The 22846-nt window shown below is 30.7% G+C and overlaps 1 protein-coding gene across 4 annotated transcripts in view; it reads left to right on the plus strand.

Moving 5' to 3' along the window:
* Positions 1-397: 397 nt before the first annotated feature.
* The window catches only part of LOC129965557 (xylosyl- and glucuronyltransferase LARGE1-like), a 281900-nt gene continuing 259451 nt past the window's right edge, over positions 398-22846 (plus strand). For all 4 annotated transcript variants that reach the window (XM_056079575.1, XM_056079556.1, XM_056079565.1 and 1 more), the window contains exon 1: positions 398-575. The gene's annotated coding sequence lies outside the window, so the exon portion shown is untranslated. The remainder of the gene's footprint in view (positions 576-22846) is intronic.

The following is a 22846-nucleotide window of genomic DNA, read 5'->3' on the forward strand; positions in this document are numbered from 1 at the left end:
AAATTTATAATTTGATACAAAATTTTATAACTATATATATACTTAATAATGCGCGATCAAGATTTTAATTTCAATTTAAAAAAAATAATAAATTGTAATTATTTGTAGTTGAGTGTAGCAATCGTTTGAAAAAAAAAATGACAAATAATATTTGATGTAATAAAAGCATTTCCAACATAGCCAAAATAGCGGCATTATTTTTTTTTATCTTTCGAAAAAAAATAAACCTCATATCTGATATTTACTAAGGCAATCGACAGACAGATGGATTATTTATCGCTGCTTGGACAATCCACACGGAAGAAAACATTCCCCTCCGTCACGGCGATCATTCCACCCCTTCAACTCCGAAATCGCCTCTTCCCGCTGAGTAGTAGGTCTGCCGGAGAGGCGACCAAATCTCCAGTACACTGCATGCTGGGAGGGCAGGCAGCACGTCACGGCCAATCGCTGTTCTGGCTCGCACTTCACAATAAACAGTCATTGTTTTGCCACACTTTTTTCTACGGCTGAGGATTATCGTAAGATTCGCACACATTCGTGTTCTGCAAATTTCCTGTTCGTCTTATGCTCAGGTAAGTGTTCTATTTAGAACTTTTCGTTGCACTCAGTTTTAGTTTCGTATCACGTGGAATTTGCTGTGTCTACGCGAAGAGGCTAACGGCCGTTTGTAACCTCCTACGATTTGTAATCGTTTCTAGGCGATTTATCGCCAAATATGAAATTTTTCCCACTGACATTCACCGTGCATGCTGATAATTGGGATTAAATAGCGGGAATTCTCGTCCGATGTTACCCTGTTTGGCAGCATCTTGCGATCGTCTGCGGGTCTATTGTGCTTAATTGAATTCAGTTTCAAAGTTTTGCGTTAGTTAATTCTTTGTATATTCAATAATACATTTATAAACTGCAGAATTTTTCTGATTTGAAACAATAAATAATTGCATGCTCATGAAATGTTAGCGATCGTAATAAATATATACAAAACATACTTTTTTTCCTGTTAAATTTACTTTCCTTTGCAACACTATTTTTTTTGGCGAAATAGAAGAGATTTGTGTCATAAAATATCTTATATAAATGTATTGTTTTGTTTTTTGAAGTTGTCATTGAATTCGAGAAAATAATATCAATGTTTTTCCGTTTAAATAGTTTATGACTTCAGTAAACATCAATACAGTACTTTGACGCTATGCTTCAAATTTGTGTGTAACGTTACGTATTTAAAGATTATCAATAAAAGAATATTCCAGCTGGATTTTTTTTAATAATAAGATTGTTATTAATTAATTTGTGATGGATTTATATTATTAACATACAATGAAGTACACTATTAATCGTAAAAAAATTGCCTGCTATCCAAAGATTAATGTCAAAATTTTAGTGTGTCAATTTCTGGATTTTATATTTGTAAAGAAATAAAGCTATATAGGACACAGTGCGAAAGAAATACAATATTTACAGATTTTTCATGAATGCCTTTTATATACGGCATGTCAAACATTTACACGACAGTGTTGAAAAGTTTACAACGTGTTTATAACGCTATTTTTTTTGTGTTACAATTGCCGAATCGTTCCATTTGGTCACGCATGGGCGATTATAAATGGAAGTAATTTTTTTGTATGGAAAGTGGCATTTCTTTTCAAAGATACAGCACAAACGAATTTTATGCGGGTATTTTAAGGCTTTGTTCTGATCAATGAGATCAAGCGTTTTACATTAGATGTTTGATACTTAATAACTTAATATTGTAAAACGATTCTAAATATATAATTTTTTGAAAATTTAAACATAATTTTAAAAAAAAATATAAAATATAAAAATCCGTTGCTCAACTTTTAATTTTTATTTATTAAGTAATATATTTCTTGTTAAAAAATAAAATAAGTAAAAGCTATTAATTCTTTGTGAATTGTTCCGCACGCTCAAATGAAAATAACAAGTCGAAATTTAATGCGCTAATCTTTTAATGTGACGAAATATTTTATAAAATATTTCATCTATTTTTATATAAGATTGTGAATTTGAGGTGAATAAGATATAATACTCTTAAGCGATGAAGTTCTATAACCATTCTCATTGCCTTTCACAAACACGAGATTAAAGAATTGTCATTAATTCTGTTATTGTTGTTGAAGCTTATAAATTTCATTCCCCCCCCCTATACTTGCTTGAATAAACCTGATTTAGCTAATTCACTAATAGCTAAAAATTCACGTTTGATGTAAAATAAAGTTAGAAGACTTTTGTTTAATAAAAAATATTTATATATTATTGTTTTATATTACATAATTGCTATTATTATTAAATATTAAGTATTCATATAAAAATGATTTGATTGGTATTTAAAATGTAATATCTTGTTTTAATTGGTAACGCTTTACTAATATATAAAGTAAGTGAATTTATGTCGATATGATTAATATTAAAAATGTTGCATTTTGTTATTGTTAACACTTTCGAATCTTGATTCGTTTTGAGATTATTGAGAAATAAGTCTTACTTAGTTAACATTAACGTAAATTGCCCCATCAAAATTTGTTAGCTTTGCTGGATTGAGAATGTATTTTTATTAAGTAAGTAACATTATCTTACTCGTCTGTTTCTGATTGTCAGAAAGTTAGCGAAATGACTAATAACTGCTTTGCAATCCCTTCATTTAATTCGTAGTATTCCAGATTTTTTCACAAAAAACTGACTGTCGCCACTGCGATAATATTTAATTAATTATAATCGTTATTTCATAGAAAGTTTATGACTGTGTTATATAGTTTGAATTTAAACTATCGGAAAGGTCAGAAAGTTAAATTATCGGAGTTCGGAACTTAATGGTTTTCACTGCAAATTTTGTTTGCAATGCCTTTGGTTTTTGATTGCATGTTATTGAGAAACAGTACTGTAATTCTGGCAATATCAAAGCAAGCTATTTTTTATGATTTAATAAGTTCTCATGCAAATTAAAGAGACTTGAATTTTGAGTGTAAAAATTTTAAATTTTCTGATTTTTTTTATTGGGATTAATTTTTGATTATTTTTAGTCAGTGGTTACTAATATAGCTATGTCAAATTCAAAAATTTAAATGAACGTAAAAATTTCATCTTTTTGAAGTCGAATGTTATGCATAAAAATGGGCCCCTCGTTTGCTTATTCGCACATATTTCCTAAAAAGCGAATTTATTAACCCTTGTACTCGAATGGTGCCTCTCGCTCACCATTCAACTCGGTACATCATATTGACGTTTTATTTATTTATTTTTCAATTTTGATTGTTAAAAACACTTACAGAATAGTAAAAAGATGTAGATTAATTTTTCTAGGAAATTCTACTTAAAATAATCATATATATTTATTTTTCGGAACAGTAAACAAGCCCTTATATTAGGTGAATAATTATGCATCTCATTACTTTACCGCGTGTAAGGAGCTATTTGTTTAAGTAAGTGTAAGTTTGCTATTTACTTAAATTTTACTTGTGAAATATTTGCTGCTGTCTATTCTCTGTATTAAAATATAAGAATCGAGAAGCGTATTGGTCTAAACTGCTAACTATTGGGTCCAAAGTGTCCGAGAAAATAGTTGATTTACAAGTAAATCGCCTCTAATATTTTCATCTATTTATGAATATTCATACATTATTACCTCGCTATTATTTTCTCATCTTTTAACGCTTTATCGTCGTTTACAATGCTTTGTATTAGCTCCCTCAGACTAATTTTAAATGGTAATTAATGCAAATGATTTTCCACTATAAATATGTTCCTCCTGCTTATGGCAATATTCCTCTGATGTCTTAAAATAATGTTTTATTGTTTAACGTTCTACTTTGCTCTTTAAATATTGAAGTAAGTTGCTGTATAGTCATTAAATATATCGTAGTTTTAAATTTATTCATTTTTATTATTCTGAGATGTTTTATGAAGATAAGAGATATTTTGGCTTTAAAAGATAGAAGAGATAGTCTTATAGTATTTTAACAATAAATTGTAGAATTAATGCCGTTTTTCGAGTCAAAAAACGTAACAATTTTAAAAAGTTATTGATTATGAATTTTTGCCAAATACACGGTTTAAATATAAATTGCTAAATTATTGTTACGGAAACGACTGATAATGTCGTTTCACTCATTTCCTTTTAAAAATCGCTTACCGATTCGCAAACATTTGTACCAGTGACAATTGTTACTTTCAGCCATTAACAAAAACAAGCGCTACTAACTTTCTAAAACTATTTAACAGCGTTAGAGTTTTCTTTCAAAATGTAATTTGAACAACTAGACACATCGATCAGAGCGCCTGTTAAGATATCTCCGATGATTTTATCAGTGAGTTACCGTCTTCATGGACAATTTATCGTTGACAATCCAAGCCACGTCTTAGCAGAAGATAGTTCCTGTGTGTGTCCGCGGACCTTTCATGTTAAGTAAATAAACATCACGATTAGGGCCATCTGCTGACACTGAATATCGTCTATTTTAGTATATCCCAGTTGTCTGTAGTGGTTTGTTATTCTTTTTTTGTATACAACCGGAGAAATTCGGTGGATTTTTCTATTGCAATGTCGTTTCTTCCACATAGATATTGAAATTGAATTCTTTATGTGCCGTTCTTGTTTCTTGGTGAGTGATTTAAAGAAAATCCTGGAGAAAAAGTCTTTTCTATTCAATCTTTGCAAAACTTTTTTTTTTCTTTTCCTTTTCTGTCTTCTCTTCTTTCGGGTGGATAGACAAGATCTTTCTGTTTTTCTGATCGAAAATAAAATTGAAAAGAAATAGATGTTGGTTCATAGTTAAGTACGAAATTTAGGGATGTGATTTTATGGAAAAAAAAAAAAATGACAAAGATATAAATGTTTGTTTATTAACTTCTACAATCGAAAATTTAGACATAAATAATTTTTTTCCCGCCACAGATCATTTTCATTGAGCATTTAAAGTAAAAAGTAATATTTGCTTTCTCTTTACTTTCCTAAATTTACTGCTTTATTTTTTCAAAAGAAACCCATGAATAGTTATTGATTGTGTTGCACTATACTTCCGCTGTGTATTTCTGTGAATTTACTTTTCATTTCAACAAATTTCTTTTTATTCCTTTTTTTACAATCTCGACTCCCAGATTTCACATTAAACATCTGCTGTATATATGGACCTGGTATTCGTTGAACCTGTCTGGTATACCAGCGAACGTTATTTTGATGGTATAGTATGGGAAAGATAGCCGACTTGACTGTGATTTCATTTTACTGATCACTGTTCAGAATTGCGAGATATATTTAAAAATAACCTTCCGTAGCTTTTAAAGTTGTCACCAATTTGGTCAAGCTGTTTTTAACTGGTAATAAAGTATTCATATGCTAATAATTTGCTCTATTCAAAATTTTGTTTTCTTTAAAGACTGTAATTGTTTTTTAATTAAAAAATCTCAATGTTTAATTTAACGATTCTTTGATTCCACTCGTCAGCTTCTCATCTTTCTTTGCCCTTTTTATCATAAAAAAGTATTATGTTATATTTTTCCATTTTATCTTTTCAGAAATGATATCCAACTCCGTAAATTAGCTGCAAAAATTATTAACGAAATCTGTTCCTCATTTATAAGATTATTTACCTAATCCAGAGCCCGATTATCAAACAGGCAGATTAGGCAATTGTCTAGGGGCCTTACAACTTTTGGGGAAGTTTTCAATGCATTGTTTTTAGAGCAATCCAATTACATACTTTCGTTTCATTTATAAAAATAATGTATTCGACTTTATTCAAATTCTAATAGAATACAGTTTAAATTTTAGAAAATCGTTTTCGGGATTTCTTCTCCCGTACGTCTTCAAATTCGCGTACAGCGTATTTCAACTTTTTTCGTAGTCTGGCTGGCTGACTGACTGACTGACAGCTCACCTGCTCTAGCCAACTTTCTAATAGAATAATAAGGATGCGTTAAAAAAGTGTGAATTATTATTTTAATGTTTTGTTTAAAATACTTATACATTTAAATTCTGTTTATGAGATATATTGAAGCCACCTCTCTTGAAGGTGTCCTGTTTTTAAAAGTTTTGTTATTGAAACTTGTTAGAATATTTGATATTTAAAAATTACTTATTTAGTTACTAAACTAAAATCAACAAAAAAAGAGGTTTTTGAAGTTGAGGACGGGAAAGGGGCTCCTCGAATCTTGCAATGCCTTAGGGTTCTTGCAAAGGTGAATACGACTGTGACCCAATGAATGGCATCATAAGCAATTTATTGGAAAATAGTCAAATATTTGAAAAAATTAAAGCTGAAAAATTCTAGATTCCTAAAAAATTCTAGAAATAGTCTCATTTTTTTTAATCATGCTTATTTCAGATATAATTTTAATATGTATATATATTATATATATAAATATAATACGAACATGATTAGTATTTCTAATTCGAATTATTTTAACGTGATAATGCTTTAACTATTTCATCTCTGTTATTTTTTAAAGTTTGTTCTTATTTATAACATGATACGAAAAAATATTTAATATCATTGCAAACCCTTGTGAATAGGAATTCTTTAACTAAAGCAATGAAAGGTTTTAGTAAAAAATGTACTTAAAAAATATTCCTAAAAAATTATCTAAACTAGAAAAAAGAATGGCAATAAAATTAAACCTTTCGCCGTCCTTTCCTGTCCACAAAAATTTATGTTTTTCGTCGCATTAGAATCAACAAAAGTAAAAACTCAAACAGTTACAAAGCGTTTAAAAGTTTTAAATCGTAGAAGAACGCTTGAAGCGCGTTACGACTGTCCCTCAGAAGTTTCATTTGAAGGCACTAGACGCGTTACGGACGACGAAGAGAATAGTATCAATAAAATGTGTACAAATGAATGTGTACTTTTGCTAAGTACACAACTTGAGTACACATGACAAGGTACTTGTGAACAAAATACACATGGCACTTTGCCTGATAAATATACTTCAAAGTTGGTCAAGAGAAAACCTTAAATATTCAATAACTTGAGAGTTAAATGTTCAATTAAAATCTTGAAAAAAAAATCTTTTCAGTTTGACCACTTACTTCCTGAAAGGTATCTGTTTACATGTCAAATTTAGTAGCTCTGGTCCATTGGGCTAGTCTATAAAACTTATAAAATTTTTCGAATCTTATATGTATATATGTACATCACGCAATGTATATTTAGTATGCCAGCTTATAAATAATATAATGTTAATAATTCGATGAAAAATATTTATTGCCCGTTTGATTAAGACGATTTAAAGTCTTTAAAGTAAGTCTTTTAGAATTCCTTTTCAGCTAATGCCCAGTAACTGTTCCAGCTGAGGTAAATGACCAAATTACCATTTTGTTCTCTCACATTGCATCTTTATTTTTGATGGTGGATTAGAAATGCGTGAACAATAATAAAAACCAATGACTCGAATCCTTTATCAGTCGAATTCATTCCGGGAAGATTAATCATTAATTCCAACATCTGTGTTCACGCCTCCTGCATATACGAGGCATCCGGAACCTATCAGGCATAGCGCAGTCCTTCACCTGCTTAACGCTGTTGTCTCTTACGGCAGTTCATTAAGAAAGAAAACAGATGATTGTTTCGGGGCTGTTGGTTAATGACGTACGGATGACCTCATTACTGATTCATGGAGCATCGAAAAGTGACGTCACACATGCAGACTTTCACTGCCATTGCTAATGAAGTTTCTGGACGATAATTTGTAGCTGGAAAATTTTCAGAACGGAAATTAGTCCGAGTAACAAGGAAGAAAACAAAGATTTCTCCATTTGGTTTTGTCTGCATTGTTTATGGTCAGGGCTTCCCCTTTTGTTCTTATTTGGTGAAGTGAAATTGGTTGTTTTGCTTTTTTTTCCCCTTCGTTTATTTTATGAATCACAAGAATAATAATTTGTGTTTTATGTTTTTTTTTTAAGGTGAGAAATGTGGTCATAAATTCGAACGAGTGTCAATTTATTATGAATGCAGAACAGCAGATTTTTTACTTGTATTCCTTTTTCAAGCAAATCATGTAATAATTTGTTAACAAAGCGCATAAATTACTTGCCCCACTCCCCCTCCGTTTTTGAAAATGAATAAATTGAAATACATTTAACTGGATTTTTTTCTTCTTCTATTCAAGTCACATCTGCTATTTCGCATTTAAATAGTGTATTCAGACATATGGATCTATTCATTAAAATTAGAACCCAAAGTTGCATATTATTGTAAATATTTGAAACATGGTAGTGGTTCAATTGTATAGATTATTTTTGCCTCTTAAGTATAAAGAAGACGCCTCTGGAACGACGACTAATGGAGCTGTTATCACGAAGAATGCTACTCTTTTATCGAAATTAGCATGCAAAGGGCCGGCGTCCTGGCATAGGGGTAGCGCGTCTTCCCCGTGATCTGGGCGTCCCGGGTTCGAGTCCCGGTTTGGGCATGGTTGTTCTTCTGTTGTTCTATCTGTGAGATGTGTGAATGTGCCCTCCTGTAAAAAGGGGTTGTGCAAGCGAATGAGTGATGCGTGAGTGGCAAAGTCGTACTCTTGGCCCTAGTTGGCGCTGCTATAAAAAATAAGAGACGTTCCCCCTCAGGCTTAAATCGCTGTCTTCGTAACAGCGGGCTTGTCAGTGGCAAGTGCCATAAGAAAACAAACAAACAAACAGCATGCAAAGGTAATAAAATTTTTTCTCAGTGAGTATCCAATGAAACTAATATATGTGCAAGGTTTCTTTTATGTAGTTGTTGGTGAATGCGTTTGAAAACATATTTGGATTCAGTCCCTAATTGGTTCGAATTATTGATATAGGCTTTTTTTTGGGGGGGGGGAATCTAAATCAAATTTTTTTAAGGGACGGGAGTTCTCACTTCTTCTTGAATTGTTTTAATAAGATTCTCTTTTTAAAATTTTGATTTTCTTAATAAGTGCCGACTTTGCCATATTAAGTAATTTCCACGTGCCATGATTGTTATCAAGTCACTACACATTCATACAGATGAAAACGAGCTCGGTTGCTGAACATTTATTGCTCGCTTTGAGGAGATTTGATATTCCTCTCGTTTCCATCGAAGTCCACCAACTTGCGTGAATGTGTGTGTTTAATCTGTAGAGTGCATGCATGAACGTTGTCATACTAGCACTTTGGCAATTTTGTTGATGTAGATGACATCTGGCCATGATACTAATGTGCAACATTCATATGCAGTAATAAGTCCAAAACTATAAGCATTTACTACTTTCAATTTTCAAATCAGTCTACGGTTTTGAAAAGCTAATTGTGCATTCACAGATGGCTGGACGTAGGAAGAATGCATTGCAGAAATTTTGATTGAAATACAGATGAAAACGAGCTCGGTTGCTGAACATTTATTGCTCGCTTTGAGGAGATTTGATATTCCTCTCGTTTCCATCGAAGTCCACCAATTTGCGTGAATGTGTGTGTTTAATCTGTAGAGTGCATGCATGAACGTTGTCATACTAGCACTTTGGCAATTTTGTTGATGTAGATGACATCTGGCCATGATATTAAAGTGCAACATTCATATGCAGTAATAAATCCAAAACTATAAGCATTTACTACTTTCAATTTTCAAATCAGTCTACGGTTTTGAAAAGCTAATTGTGCATTCACAGATGGCTGGACGTAGGAAGAATGTATTGCAGAAATTTTGATTGAAATACAGATGAAAACGAGCTCGGTTGCTGAACATTTATTGCTCGCTTTGAGGAGATTTGATATTCCTCTCGTTTCCATCGAAGTCCACCAATTTGCGTGAATGTGTGTGTTTAATCTGTAGAGTGCATGCATGAACGTTGTCATACTAGCACTTTGGCAATTTTGTTGATGTAGATGACATCTGGCCATGATATTAAAGTGCAACATTCATATATTGTAATAAATCCAAAACTATAAGCATTTACTACTTTCAATTTTCAAATCAGTCTACGGTTTTGAAAAGCTAATTGTGCATTCACAGATGGCTGGACGTAGGAAGAATGTATTGCAGAAATTTTTTCAAAGTTGAGTGCATTTCAAATTCACATCTCTCTCTCCCCTTTTTTTTCTTTTAACAACTGGATTCTATGTATTTATAAATTTATTTTTATTTACATCTTCATACAGCATATATAATTAGTTAAAATAGATTATACATTCATATTCCACTCGCTTTTTTTCCATCAAAATTATCAAACGAATACAGTTATGTTTCTGTTTAAAAATACACTGCTAAGTGTGAGGCTCACGAAATAGATGATGTGCACTAAACTATGTATAAATATTAAAAATTGTGCTAAAATATGAACATAGAGGAAATAGATATATTAAATATAGAAATATTTAATATATTTGTAAGGATGAAAATAAGAATTATGATAGTTTACGAAATACAGAGGATTTTCTTTGAATGTGGACTATTTCACTCCATTAAGAATACAAACTCGAGAGCTCATAAGCAAATATTATTGGCGAAATTATTTACAGAAATAGGAATTGTATAAGTAAAGAGTATGGGATTATATACAGTGATATATATCGATATTTTTACACTTCAATTTGTAACTGGAAAGTGTTATTTAATATTAGCCGCTTTTGGCGATTATTTAATGACATCTTTTATAAATGATGTGATCTTCATGATTTTTTTTAACAAAAGAGGAATTTGCACTAGTTTTATCACATCACAGTGACATTAAAAATTTAAATTTCCCTATCTTAAGCAGCAATATAATTTCACTTTTCGATTTCACTCTTCGATTAAGGAACAAAGCTTTTTTCCTTAACTTTCGACAATGGAAGACAATTACGAAATTAAACATTTGATGAAACAATGAAAATAGCTTGAACTTCCAATGTAATCTATTGCTGAAAATCAAGTAAAAATATTTTTAAAAACCTGTAAAAAGTTAAGAAAAACTGCATATTAATTGGAAAAGACAGTTTTTTTTATTGATATAAAAATAATATATGCTTTCATTGTTTCGGATATAAACGTCAAAATCTCAATTAATTTTTAATTAATTAACATTTTAAATATAAAAGTACATATTCCCACTTTCTAAAGTACATTTGTGCCAAAATTTTTACTCTTAAGCCTAACAGTTTGCTTTGAAGACCACTGACATGTATGCCCACATAACCAATACTTCCTTTTATTAAAATATTCATATCGATTTTTGGGTTTTAATAACTGAATATGTAGTTTATGTCATAATTTTTTTTAAAATTTTGGCTAATGAATTTTTTGGGGGCAAATTTCTTAATACAGGAAGTAAGCATTTAAATTCGATCATGTTTACCTTTCTGTCAATCCTTGACCTTCATTTTATGTCTGACGACTTGGAGACAGCCGAGTTCTCTTTTGGTCATAAATAAAAACAATAAAGAGAAAAAAACTTTCACTCTTCCTTAAGTACAGCTCCGAACTTGGCAAGGATCCAACATAAATAGAGCGGTGTAGTTTCTGAAAGAGCCACTATCTCAACGTGATGGGTGGAAAAATTCAGCAAACTAGCAGAAGCCTTGCTTCAGGGAGACCCGAACATCGCAGACAGGGCTGAAAAGTATTGGGGGGAAGATCCCGATTTCTTTATGGATGGATAGATTTATTCAATAACTTTTTCATATTTTGCTCTACAAAAACTGTCTATCCGGGATGTTTTCGCTTTATTCATTTTTTTAAAAAATATTTTATGTGCTATCAATATTATTGAAATAAAACCTGGTTTCCAAAATTCGCTTATTTAAATATTTTTAGTTCGAATTTAACTGGAAATTTGGAAGAAGCATACATTGAATAAAGTGGCTCAGATTAAGTTAAAATGTTTTGTTGTAATCCGTGGTAAATTGAGGAAATTTAACTTTTTTTGTCGAAAATTAAATAAATCAAGATGAACAGTCCAATAAATGCAGAAAAGTAATTGATATTTTAATTTTTAATTTAAATTTTTTTTATTGTATTTGTATGTTGAAAACAGAAACTGTTTATTGAAATTTTTGTATTAAAAGTTTTTTTTCTGTAAGCCAAAAAATATCGAAAGCAAATCATTTTATTAATTAATTATTAAATTATTCAAAATGAATATAAAATGTAGGCAAAAATACAGTACGAATTGAAATGAATCCGCAATTCGAAGTTAATTCGGATATTTCTTGTTGGGAATGAAATTGCATTAAAATTATATGTTTGAATTAATATATTTCAAACCAGATGGCTTTAAAATAATAAACTAAGATTATTTCGTATTTGAAAATTCATTAAAAAAAGTTGAATATTTTAATCATTGCTTTTTTTTTTTATTTGCCATCATTTTTAAGAGATTTCAAAGTTCTTGTTTTTAAGCTGCATTTTTTAATACTAATTTTTTATATATATAATTATTTATTTTTTTCGATTTGTAGGAAGGTGGGTGGAGGGTTTAAGTGTAAAGTTTGTAGGTTCTGCTGTATTGCTACCCACTATGTAATCTGGCCTGCAAGAAAACTGGAAATCAGAAGGTTGCGTGTTCATATCGCGTCCGGGTCATCACTTGTGGAGGTGTGGTTTATTTTCATTTAAATGTTCAGAGTTTCAAGAAACGCTACGGCATTAAAAAAAAAAAGTAGAAATAGCTCTTTCGAGTTGGGAAAGAATTACATAATGGATAGTTATAAAGCAGACCTTACAAGTTCTGAATCACCGGGCATGAGAGTTAGATGGAGAAAATGACTTAATAATAGTATTACTAGGTTTCTTCTGGTCTAATTTAATAAAGTTCAATTTAGAGTTCTTATTTCAAAGCACGGAATTACTATTTGTTAGAAGATAACGATAGTAAAATGCTAACTTTTTATAGAATTCTTTTTAGACTTATTGTTTTAAATATTTTGATTGCAATAAAATGTAATGAGAATTTCTTTAATGATTTCTGAACTGCACAACAAACGTATATTTGAATAGATTTTTTTTTCAAAGACATAATTACGATCATGAGTTGAATTTACTTACCATAATAATCTCATCGTATGTAACATTTAGTAATTACTTAATTTTCAGTATGCGATTATATTATTATTTGCGGCTTGTTCATATTGAACTAAATTACACGATAAAATAGGATATTGTGGGTTTTCGGTACAAGATCCAAATATTTGGTGAATCCAAATTACACCATGCATAAACTTTCTGGAAGAACATATTTTAGAATATTTTAAAAGAACCAGTAGTCTATCATTATCAATAAGCTCTAAAAATATCAATTTTAAATTTTTACAGCCATGCATTTGTAAATTTGTTTAAAAACGAATTTCCATAACCGAAGCTCCCGCACCACAAATCTGGTAACATATTATTACCGAACAACAGAAATGCAGAAATTGGCTATCATTCGAGTGCTGACAGAATATATTTGTATGGATCGCAATTAGGGATTGCAATACCGGTATACCGGGATACCGAATACCGGTATTTTGAGCCATTTGTACAATTTTGTAATATCGGTATTCACAAGTTTAAATACCGGTTTTTCGGTATTTACTAGAAATTTTTGAAATTGTCTCCACTATATGTTCTGGGATCGCCAACATAGCAAAATAGTATATGTTTTTGTTTTGAACGGGCGAAATTAATTAACTAATTAATGGCTTAATTAATTGCTTAAAATTAAATTAGCGAAACATAGATTATCCCTGAAAGAAGAAATTGTATCCATAATGACTGATGGAGCAACAGTTATGAAAAAAGTTGGCAAGTTGATTGGTGCAAATCAGCAATTGTGCTATGTTCATGGAATTCAGTTAGGAGTAATAGATGTATTATACCAAAAAAATAAAGAACAGAAGAATCCAAATTCTGTGGATATAGAAACATCGGATTCCAATTTTGAAGAGAGTAAAAGTGAGAGTGATATTTACACTGAAGATAATAACAATGTAATTGTTGAAGAAGATATTGCTAATGAGGATGAAATATTAACCCATCAAGAATTGCTTCCTATAATTTATAAAGATCGAAAAATTGTTAAGATATTTAAATGTTCCCCTATAAAAGATGACATATTACTATAATACATACTAACTGAAAATAAAACAGAATATATGTTAATATTAGATTTCAAAACACGTTGGAACCGTTTACTCCTAACAGCACACATCACTATCTGAAGATTATATATTATATTGAAAAATCGCACAGAAGAAAGGCATATCGAAATAGAAAATGTCTTATGGTATTTACATAATTATAATGATTTTAAAAATGAAAATGAAAAAGAATAAAAGAAAATAACCAATTCAAATCTGATTAAGTTTATAGTAAATTTTCTTAAAATTTTTTACCCACAAACCTATCCACATTCAAAAGAATTCGGTTCAGTTATCGAAGATTATGATAACCCTAATGTCGATAGTGAAAAGGAATCGTCTCTTGAACAAAAATTAGAATTAGCGATAAATAAGAAAATTTCAACGAACCAAAATACAATACAGAAATCAGCTATATCCAAAACCATCCGATAAGAAATCGATTTATTTGAAGATGAGGGATTTAGAGGTAAATACTTGGAAAAAGTATATCGTGCATTGCTAACAGTACCACTAACTAGCATAGATGCCGTAAGAGCGTTTTCGACAGCTGGTCATTTTTACACAAAATTACTTTTCAGGCTTAACGACAGTACAATTGATGCATTATGTTTTTTAAGATCACATTTCAAAAATTTGTATTAGTACCACAGACTGAATAGTGATATTTACAATTTTTTTGTGATTTAAATAAATAAGTTGTTCCTTTACTTTTTTGTGATTCTTTATATACTGTTATAATTTATAAGTTACAAATTATTTTTTATGATATTTATCCTTTCTAATAAAACTGGCAAATAAAACAAAGTAGCGTTTTCTACCTTTTTCTAAAATTTCGAATACCGGTATTGAAATTTTGGTCCTGTATTGCAAGCCCTAATCGAGTGGACATTTACGATCAAGATCTCGAAATCAGCTGAAAATTTACGCTAAAACAAAGATAACAAAGGAGGCTGTCAAACGACACCATATTTAACATGTAATGCTATTTATTGTGAGGTTATCGAAGGTGAACGCTTTCCAATTTTCCGCACTTTGAGGATAAGTTTTTTATTTTTAGTCCAGAATTCCTTATAAGATTCTTTTTCTGCTGAAAAGTTCTTTGTAAGAGTATATTTGGAATTCAGATTTTGAAATTTTTATTCTTCTTTAAAAATCTATTACACGTTTATAATAGAGAGAGAGAGAGGAAAAAGAAAGAAACACGCTCCCCCCCACCAGCTCTCCACTGTTCTAATTTTGCGTATTTTTATTTCATATGGGAGATCTTGACTAGATTGTGACTGCCATCATCAATAGTCAGTCGGTGAACTAATTTTAAAGGAAATTCATTCTCCTTTCCCTTTATATTCCGATGATATTTAAAAGCACCGCTTCTACCTCATGATGTGACCAGTTGAAGGTAGAAATTAAAATATTGCTTGGTTATTAAATCACTTTAATTAATTACAAATGTCTTTTCTTTTCAATTTTCCTAGACCAAGATTGATCTAATGATGCAAGAACAAAGTTATGAATTTGTTGATAATTTTATTCGAGATATAAAAAGTTAATTTGCATCATTCGTTGATTGTAAAAAATGAGATAATTCGACATATCTTTAATTCAAATTTGGGACGAATCTAGAAAAGTAAGTGAAATTCGAGACTGTCCAGGATTAATCTGGGACATCCGTCAGGCCACTTCGTATATCTATGGCATTGATGTCGAAATGCAATGGTTAATACATGAATAATCCTAAAAATAATAAACATTTTTGACAGTTGCTGATCACAGGCCAAGAAATAATCAATTCACTATTTCTGTAAAATTTTTTATTTTTCTCATCCTAATGCCAGTTAGAAGAGAAAATTAATACTGCATGTATTTTTCTTGAATAAAGATTTGAGACAGCATGCATACTATTTCTTTTCCTCAGTAAAATTATGATGGGAAAATTCTAGACATAGAAAAAAATGTAGTATTCGGTTTTACTATGCACTATTTTTAAATGGGACATTTATTTTCAATTAGTGGACAAAATCCAATGCTGTACTGGCTAATGGTTTAATTAAATATAATGAACAAAGTTCACTTTTGAATATTGTTCCATTAGATAAAATTTTTGAGATAATTTTGTAGTTAATATTTAAATCTAAAAAAGGGACAAAATGTTTATTAAACAATAATAAACTGGAGTTTGAACAAATGAATTGTTTTTCTGAGGTTGTTATTTGCATTTACAAACTTGAAAATAATACTTTTTTACCTTGTATTTTTATAATTTTTTTCTATTGCATCGTTTTCGATTATTTTCTGAAGAACGCTTTTAGCGGATCAGACTGATTTCATTTGAAACATTCAGTAAACAATCTGCCTAAAAACTTGGCGTAGTAATAATTTTTTGTACCTCAAAAAATACTATTTTTGCCGAGGCATTTACCTTAATACAATACCAAATACACACACACACACGCACACGCACACGCACACGCACACGCACACACACACACACACACAATATTAAAACTTTTTCAGTCTTTTTTTCTTTTTTTCTCGTCGATACATGGCTGGAATCATTGTCATTGGAATTGTTATTTGAAAACTTTTTCAATTTATTAAATGTTTCGAAATCATAAGGTGAGAGATCTAGACTGCGTAAGTGAGTGAGGTTAGGCCAATTCAATTAATTGTGTGTTGGCTGCTTGAAACTATATGTGGTTAGAAGCATAATGACTAATTTAGATTGTCCTCTTTGAGGATTATTCTTTTGCTATCAGTGTCGGTTGTAGTTTCGTTTATGTGTAGCTTTTTATTAGGATCATTAAGTGGTTTTTTCTGTCTTTTAATAGTATGCGGACACCAGTATCTGTTAGCTATTTTTAGTTCCTATTTATTGTACGACACTTGTAGAATAATTGTATTTGTAAATGAGCTATTAGTGAATTGCTTTTATTGAATAAGATTTTCAATTTCTTCAAAACTCATTGACGGTTATGTGTAAATGTTACATTAGATATTATTAAAAGAAAGAAGTATTTATGTGCAGTCTATAATTTATCGGAGTTGGCACTTATTTCACAGCCAAAGAAACCTTACAATCTACAAGTATTTAATCATATATGAAGTTCACATCTATGCTAAAAACATGTTTTCGCTTTGACAGTCTGTCAAACAGAGAAAATGTTAAAATAAATAAATAAATAAAAAAACTGTCTCGATTACAGTTGGCTATAGAAATTCTTTTGACAAAAGAATTCGAAATGCATGTGGGGTAAGAAAAAGAATATCCAAGTCCACTTGAATGGGAAAAAAAAATTAAGAAGAAATATATCTATAAATTTTCATTTTTGCTTGGAAATCAAGAGAAAGATGTGACAGAATACGACACGAAAATCTCTTTGAAGAAAAAAGCGAGGAGGGGAAATTGGTTTATTGGTGTGAGGTGACATCTCGCACAAAAAGAAATTGCATGATTAAATCATATAATGGCATTAGATTCAAGCTACAGAAACTTCATAGCCGTTCGTACGTTTTCACTTTTTTATTTATAAAAATAAAAGTTTTCATTTTTTATAATATTTTGTTTTAAAATTTGTTAGTGTTTTAAGAATATCATTACATTTTAGAGGTGGTTTTATAGATATTGAGTTTAATGTTCATTTTTTTTTTCGTACATATAATGCTAAACATATAATTGAACCTCTTGCTTTTCTCTTCCCTTTTCTTATTGTTTCTTTTGTTTTGTTAAATTTTATATCTGATAACAAGGCTTAGAAACATCTGATTATGCCTTTTAACCCCTTAACTGTTGTTGTTTTTTGAACTATCCATTTAAATTATGCTTTATTTTTAGAAAACGCATTGTTATACTGATTCAACTAAGATTCCATAAGATAACCGAGGTGTTCATTTATTATATGCTATTTTAGAATGAATTATAATGTCACTAAAATGTCACTTAATTTTAACTTATATGTTTTAGAACCGATAATTGGATGCACATATGAGATTCGATTTTAATGATGTAAATTCACAGGTTGTTCGTTTTTTTTTTTTTTTTTTTTTACAACAGTTTTCCCGATGAAATCCACCAATAAATGAATGGCGTTTTCTTTAAATTCTTGTTGATTAGTCCAAAATAATGAACTTCCCATTTCTTTTTTGTAGAAAGGTATAATTTTAACATTGAAGAGTGGGATTGTTTTATTTAAAATGTTATTGTCCCAAGAATATTTAATTAAATATAATTGAGAAACTGTTTAAAAATTTAGGATTCTTAATTTTTTCAGCAATATCTGTATTGATGTTAATAATATAGAATCTAAATCGTTACGCCATTTAAAGCATTTCATCAAATGGAAATATATTTCTAGTTATGACGGTTTAGAAATTAATCGTTGGATCACGATTAGAATAGACACCTAAGCTAGAATATTAGCATCTGATTAATCTACTTTTGATACAGGTTCAAGCGTATGCGCGCGCACGCACACACACACACACGTTTATGTGTGTTCTTTATGTTCTTAAATATATGTGTAGATTTTTGTTAATAAGTGAAAAATAATTTAACAAAATAATCATCAATAAATTATCTGAAATAAATAGGAAGCAGTCTTCGGAGTTCTTTGTTGTAACTGTTTTTAAAAGATTTTTTTAATGATGGTTTACATGCGAAAGCGGAAGAAATTGCGTTGTTTGGTGACCTTATCTTATCTCAGTAGATAAAAGGTGGAGTAAGAAAACGAATGATAAAGAATATAGAGGGTTCTTTTTGGAAACTGACCTTGTGTGCTAGACGATGATTCTTGCATTTATACAATTTTTCTGGCTTTTATTATCTCAATACATTTTATATAGATTATCTCGTGTGTCAGGTATAGATTATTTTGTGTGCTATATGATGATACATGCAACCATCAAATAACAAATCAACATATATCGTCCACTTTTTTCTCCCAATGTTTTATTAAAAGTTTAAATTTTATCACTAGAAATGTCACAGCAATTACATTTTCATTTTTAGTGGTTTCTAATGAAAAATAGTTCATCTCCTCTTCAACCCCTTCACATACAATGACGAGTCTGATCCGCGCATCGTATTACTGAATTTTTAATTTTAAATCAACAATAAGTTGAAGTATTAAGTAACTGAAAATGCAAAAATCACAAAAATAAATGCTATAATATCTCAAATGGCCTTATATTATTATAGGAATTAATATAATAATAAATGTCCTAAATAGGATGTGTCATCTAATTAGGAAGTTAAGTAAATTCGTATATTAAGGAGTTAAACTATACTTGAAATATGAACTCACCTGTAATTTTTATTTTTGAATAATTTTGGGGACTATAATTCGTAAAATCATTTAACCTTTATTGCTTTATTAACTTTAATTCATTTGACTACTTCCCCATATATTTGCACTATTCCGGTTGTTTTGAGTCGAGAATTTTATTTGATCCTTTTATTCCTATCTGTCCGTGCAAACGTTATTATCGTGATTTTAGCATCTCGAATATTTATTCTTTCATATTCTGTTTGTCGACATTTTTTGAAAAAACTTTTTATTCAAATACCCCACTGAAGCATCCTAAATACTCGCCCGCGTTTACTCAATGAAAGTAACAAGTATCATTTTCCCTTACTAAATAAACGGCGTCTCATACCTTTCACCGTTAACCAAGGGTTCAATATTTGATCGGCCACGATTTTTTTTTTCTTTCTCTCTGCTTTACCATCGTTATCGTCTGCCGCGTTGTAAGTGTTTTTCTTTTTCGTGTCAACGTTTGTACAGCAGTCGGTGGCAGCGGCATATCCGAATGAAATCGAAACACCTGGAGATGAAGAACGAATGAACCGCGAGCACAGGGGCCTGATCCTTATCTATTGCGTAGATTTTTGCTTGCCTTGTGTGTACGGAAGGGGGGAGAGGAAGGGGGAGTTTATTTATTGACAGGATGGAAAAACCCTCTTCGGCTTCACGTGAGTCTGTGGAGGAAGTGGTTACCTAGGAAACCTTCCAATGTCCCGTGGCAGCACCTGTTCCGACAGATAGGATGTGAACGATCACAGATGGGATTATGCCCTTTTTTTTAATGGTAATTTGTGTGCATATCTAATCTCCATTGGCTTAAGGGATTTAATGTTGTCTTCTTTTTTTAGAACTATAATTAACACGGGGTGAAGATAACACGTGGTTTGTTTACGGTTGTTAAGAAAAAGCTGATGCTTCCATTTTTGTAGACTTTTCCTTACAACATTCTAAATTAAAAATATTGCAGTAATTTAGCAGTTTATGTCCTTTGTAAAAAAAAAAAAAAAGTGGATAGTTATTTTTAGATGTTTGTTTTTACTATTTGATAAAAGTTTAATATTTAGGCCAGAATAACCATTGAAAAATTGGCCATCATACCTTTTGACTAATTGAGTTGTATACCAATGATGCCGTTAATTCAAGAATGCCTAAAATCTACTAAAATAAAATATTCAGTTAAAATCTTAAATATGAAAAAGTAAAATTATAGTTGGAGCTTGGAGCTAGACAGCTATGGATTTTGTGAAGTTTCATAAACATTTATATCATTTCAATATATATATATATATATATATATATATATATATTCATTCGGAAAACGTATGAATGTGTATGAAATCTTACTCTCTCATATGCGAAGAGTAAATATTCTATAGATACAAAGAGTAAATATTTTGATCCTCAAAGAATTCGAACAGATTTTGACGAATCTCTATTTCTCTATCGATCCCCCCTAAAAAAACTTTTTTTTGGTATTGTGTCTGTTTGTTTGTGAAAACAATAACTCAAAAACTCTTTGAGTTATAGTCTGCACCAAATTTGTAGATATCTGTCAGATTTTAAGCGAAATCTATTAAGAGGGAGTTTGTCTGTCTGGCTGACCGAATATAATCTCTCACAATAACTACAGCACGCATAGACTTGGTTCATGCTGAATTCCATGCCACTTGTCAAATGCCCTCCCGATGTTATGGTGCGGGGAGAAGTAGTATATCGAGTCACAAGTTGTCCTTGTCATTTGACCGCAGTTCAGAGATTGGTATAGTTTCGGATTCGAGGCTGGAAGCTTCTAAGTTCGAAACCCGATTTCACTAAAGTTCTGTCGCGTATGCAAGCCTGATGAGTTTTAAATCTGATGCCGTAGACCAAATGTTCTCAAGTTGGTGTGGTGCGCATGTTCGGAGAGGGAGTTGTCAATCAGGTATCATCCTCGTTATCGGGCCGGAGTTCAAAATTATTAAATATGTTCCAAAATATTCATTTTGATTAATTTTTATTGTATCTAAATTACCATTTTTGATACTTTTACAAATTAATAAATTTGTCAAACGATTTTGAAAAGATATGCACAAATAGGTAGGCACGGAGGTATTGTGAAAATTTGCTTACTTAATATTTCCTGTTTATTTTTTACCGTAGAAGATTTCAATTGCAGATTTTAAAAAATTATAGATTAAAGACTCCATGACTGATACTTTTTTTTTGTTACTTAGTATTTAAAAGTTACTTCTAAAACATTTTTTTAATTGCTTTTCTACTTTTTCGCCATTAATTTAATACATTATCAACTAAAATTATTCTAGTGCCCCAAACTAGATCATTCCATCGGTGTCTTATTTAGTTCAGTCACAATAAATAGTTCCGAAAAGATTATTCCCGCGACTTTTCAATCTAATCATTTTTATCCTTTATTTCCAGACTATCGCCATCCATTCTGGAGGATTAAAAGTATTTCACCGAATTACTTAATCTTCTTTGTGCTACCTTACTATCATTTTTAAACTCGTTCTCTCTTTTTGCCTTCTTCCCTTCAAGTGTCTCTCCATTTTAGCCGATCCTTATTTAAATCTTGTTACTGCTTTCGATCCAAATGGAGTTCTTTTGTTTGTGAAGATGTTCGGAGTTTCTTTCTTTGTTTTATATGATTATGACGTAGCTCAAATTATTTGTGTTGGGTAATAAGTTATATCAAATTGATAGAATTAATTTCATTTCTTTATTTTATTGTCCTTAACATGATACTACATATAGGTTGGCATAGTATCAGTAAATTGCGATATTCATGATAATAATAATAATAATTATAAAACTCATTCTTGGACCTAGATCTATCTATCATATTTGGCACGTAGTTACTTCTTTGGTTGTAGGTTCTCAATAAGAAGGAGCTTGAGAAAACTATATAAAATATTTAATTAAAAATTAATAAATATTTCAGCGTTTATCTTCATTAACTTCGGTGCATTGTATTGTACAAGCATCATTTAAAACTGAAAAAAAAAAAAATCAGCTTTTTAGCTATGCCAATTTTATCTCTGTACAATGTTTTCTCGTATTTTAATAAGCTTTAAAAAATGTTTAAGTTTATTTTACATCAGTACTTTTCTTTAGTTTAGTTAGTTATCACGACTGGATTAATATAACTATGATCGCGATAGTCTGGTGGTAAGGTCTCGGTTTCCGACCATAGGTCTTGGATCATTAGGTCTCCAATCCGGAACCCTATGATCCAGCTTCGAGACTCGATTCCACCGAAGAATTATCGTGTTAGCTGATCTGGTGTACATTGAATCCTATTGGAACAAAACGTTCTCCCGCCGATGTGGAGAAGAGGGTACCAGCTCAAGTATTTTTCTTCTACGTCATCTGATCGTGGTTTAGAATGACGAGGTGCATCCTAATATAGCCTTATATTGCTTTAAAACGCTATATTAATATAACTAAATTAAATCTATAAATCGAGTTACACTCACGTGTACTGCGACGATATTAAATGCAT

The sequence above is a fragment of the Argiope bruennichi genome, chromosome 1 (genome assembly GCF_947563725.1).
Source record: "Argiope bruennichi chromosome 1, qqArgBrue1.1, whole genome shotgun sequence".
Classification (NCBI taxonomy): Eukaryota; Metazoa; Arthropoda; class Arachnida; order Araneae; family Araneidae; genus Argiope; species Argiope bruennichi.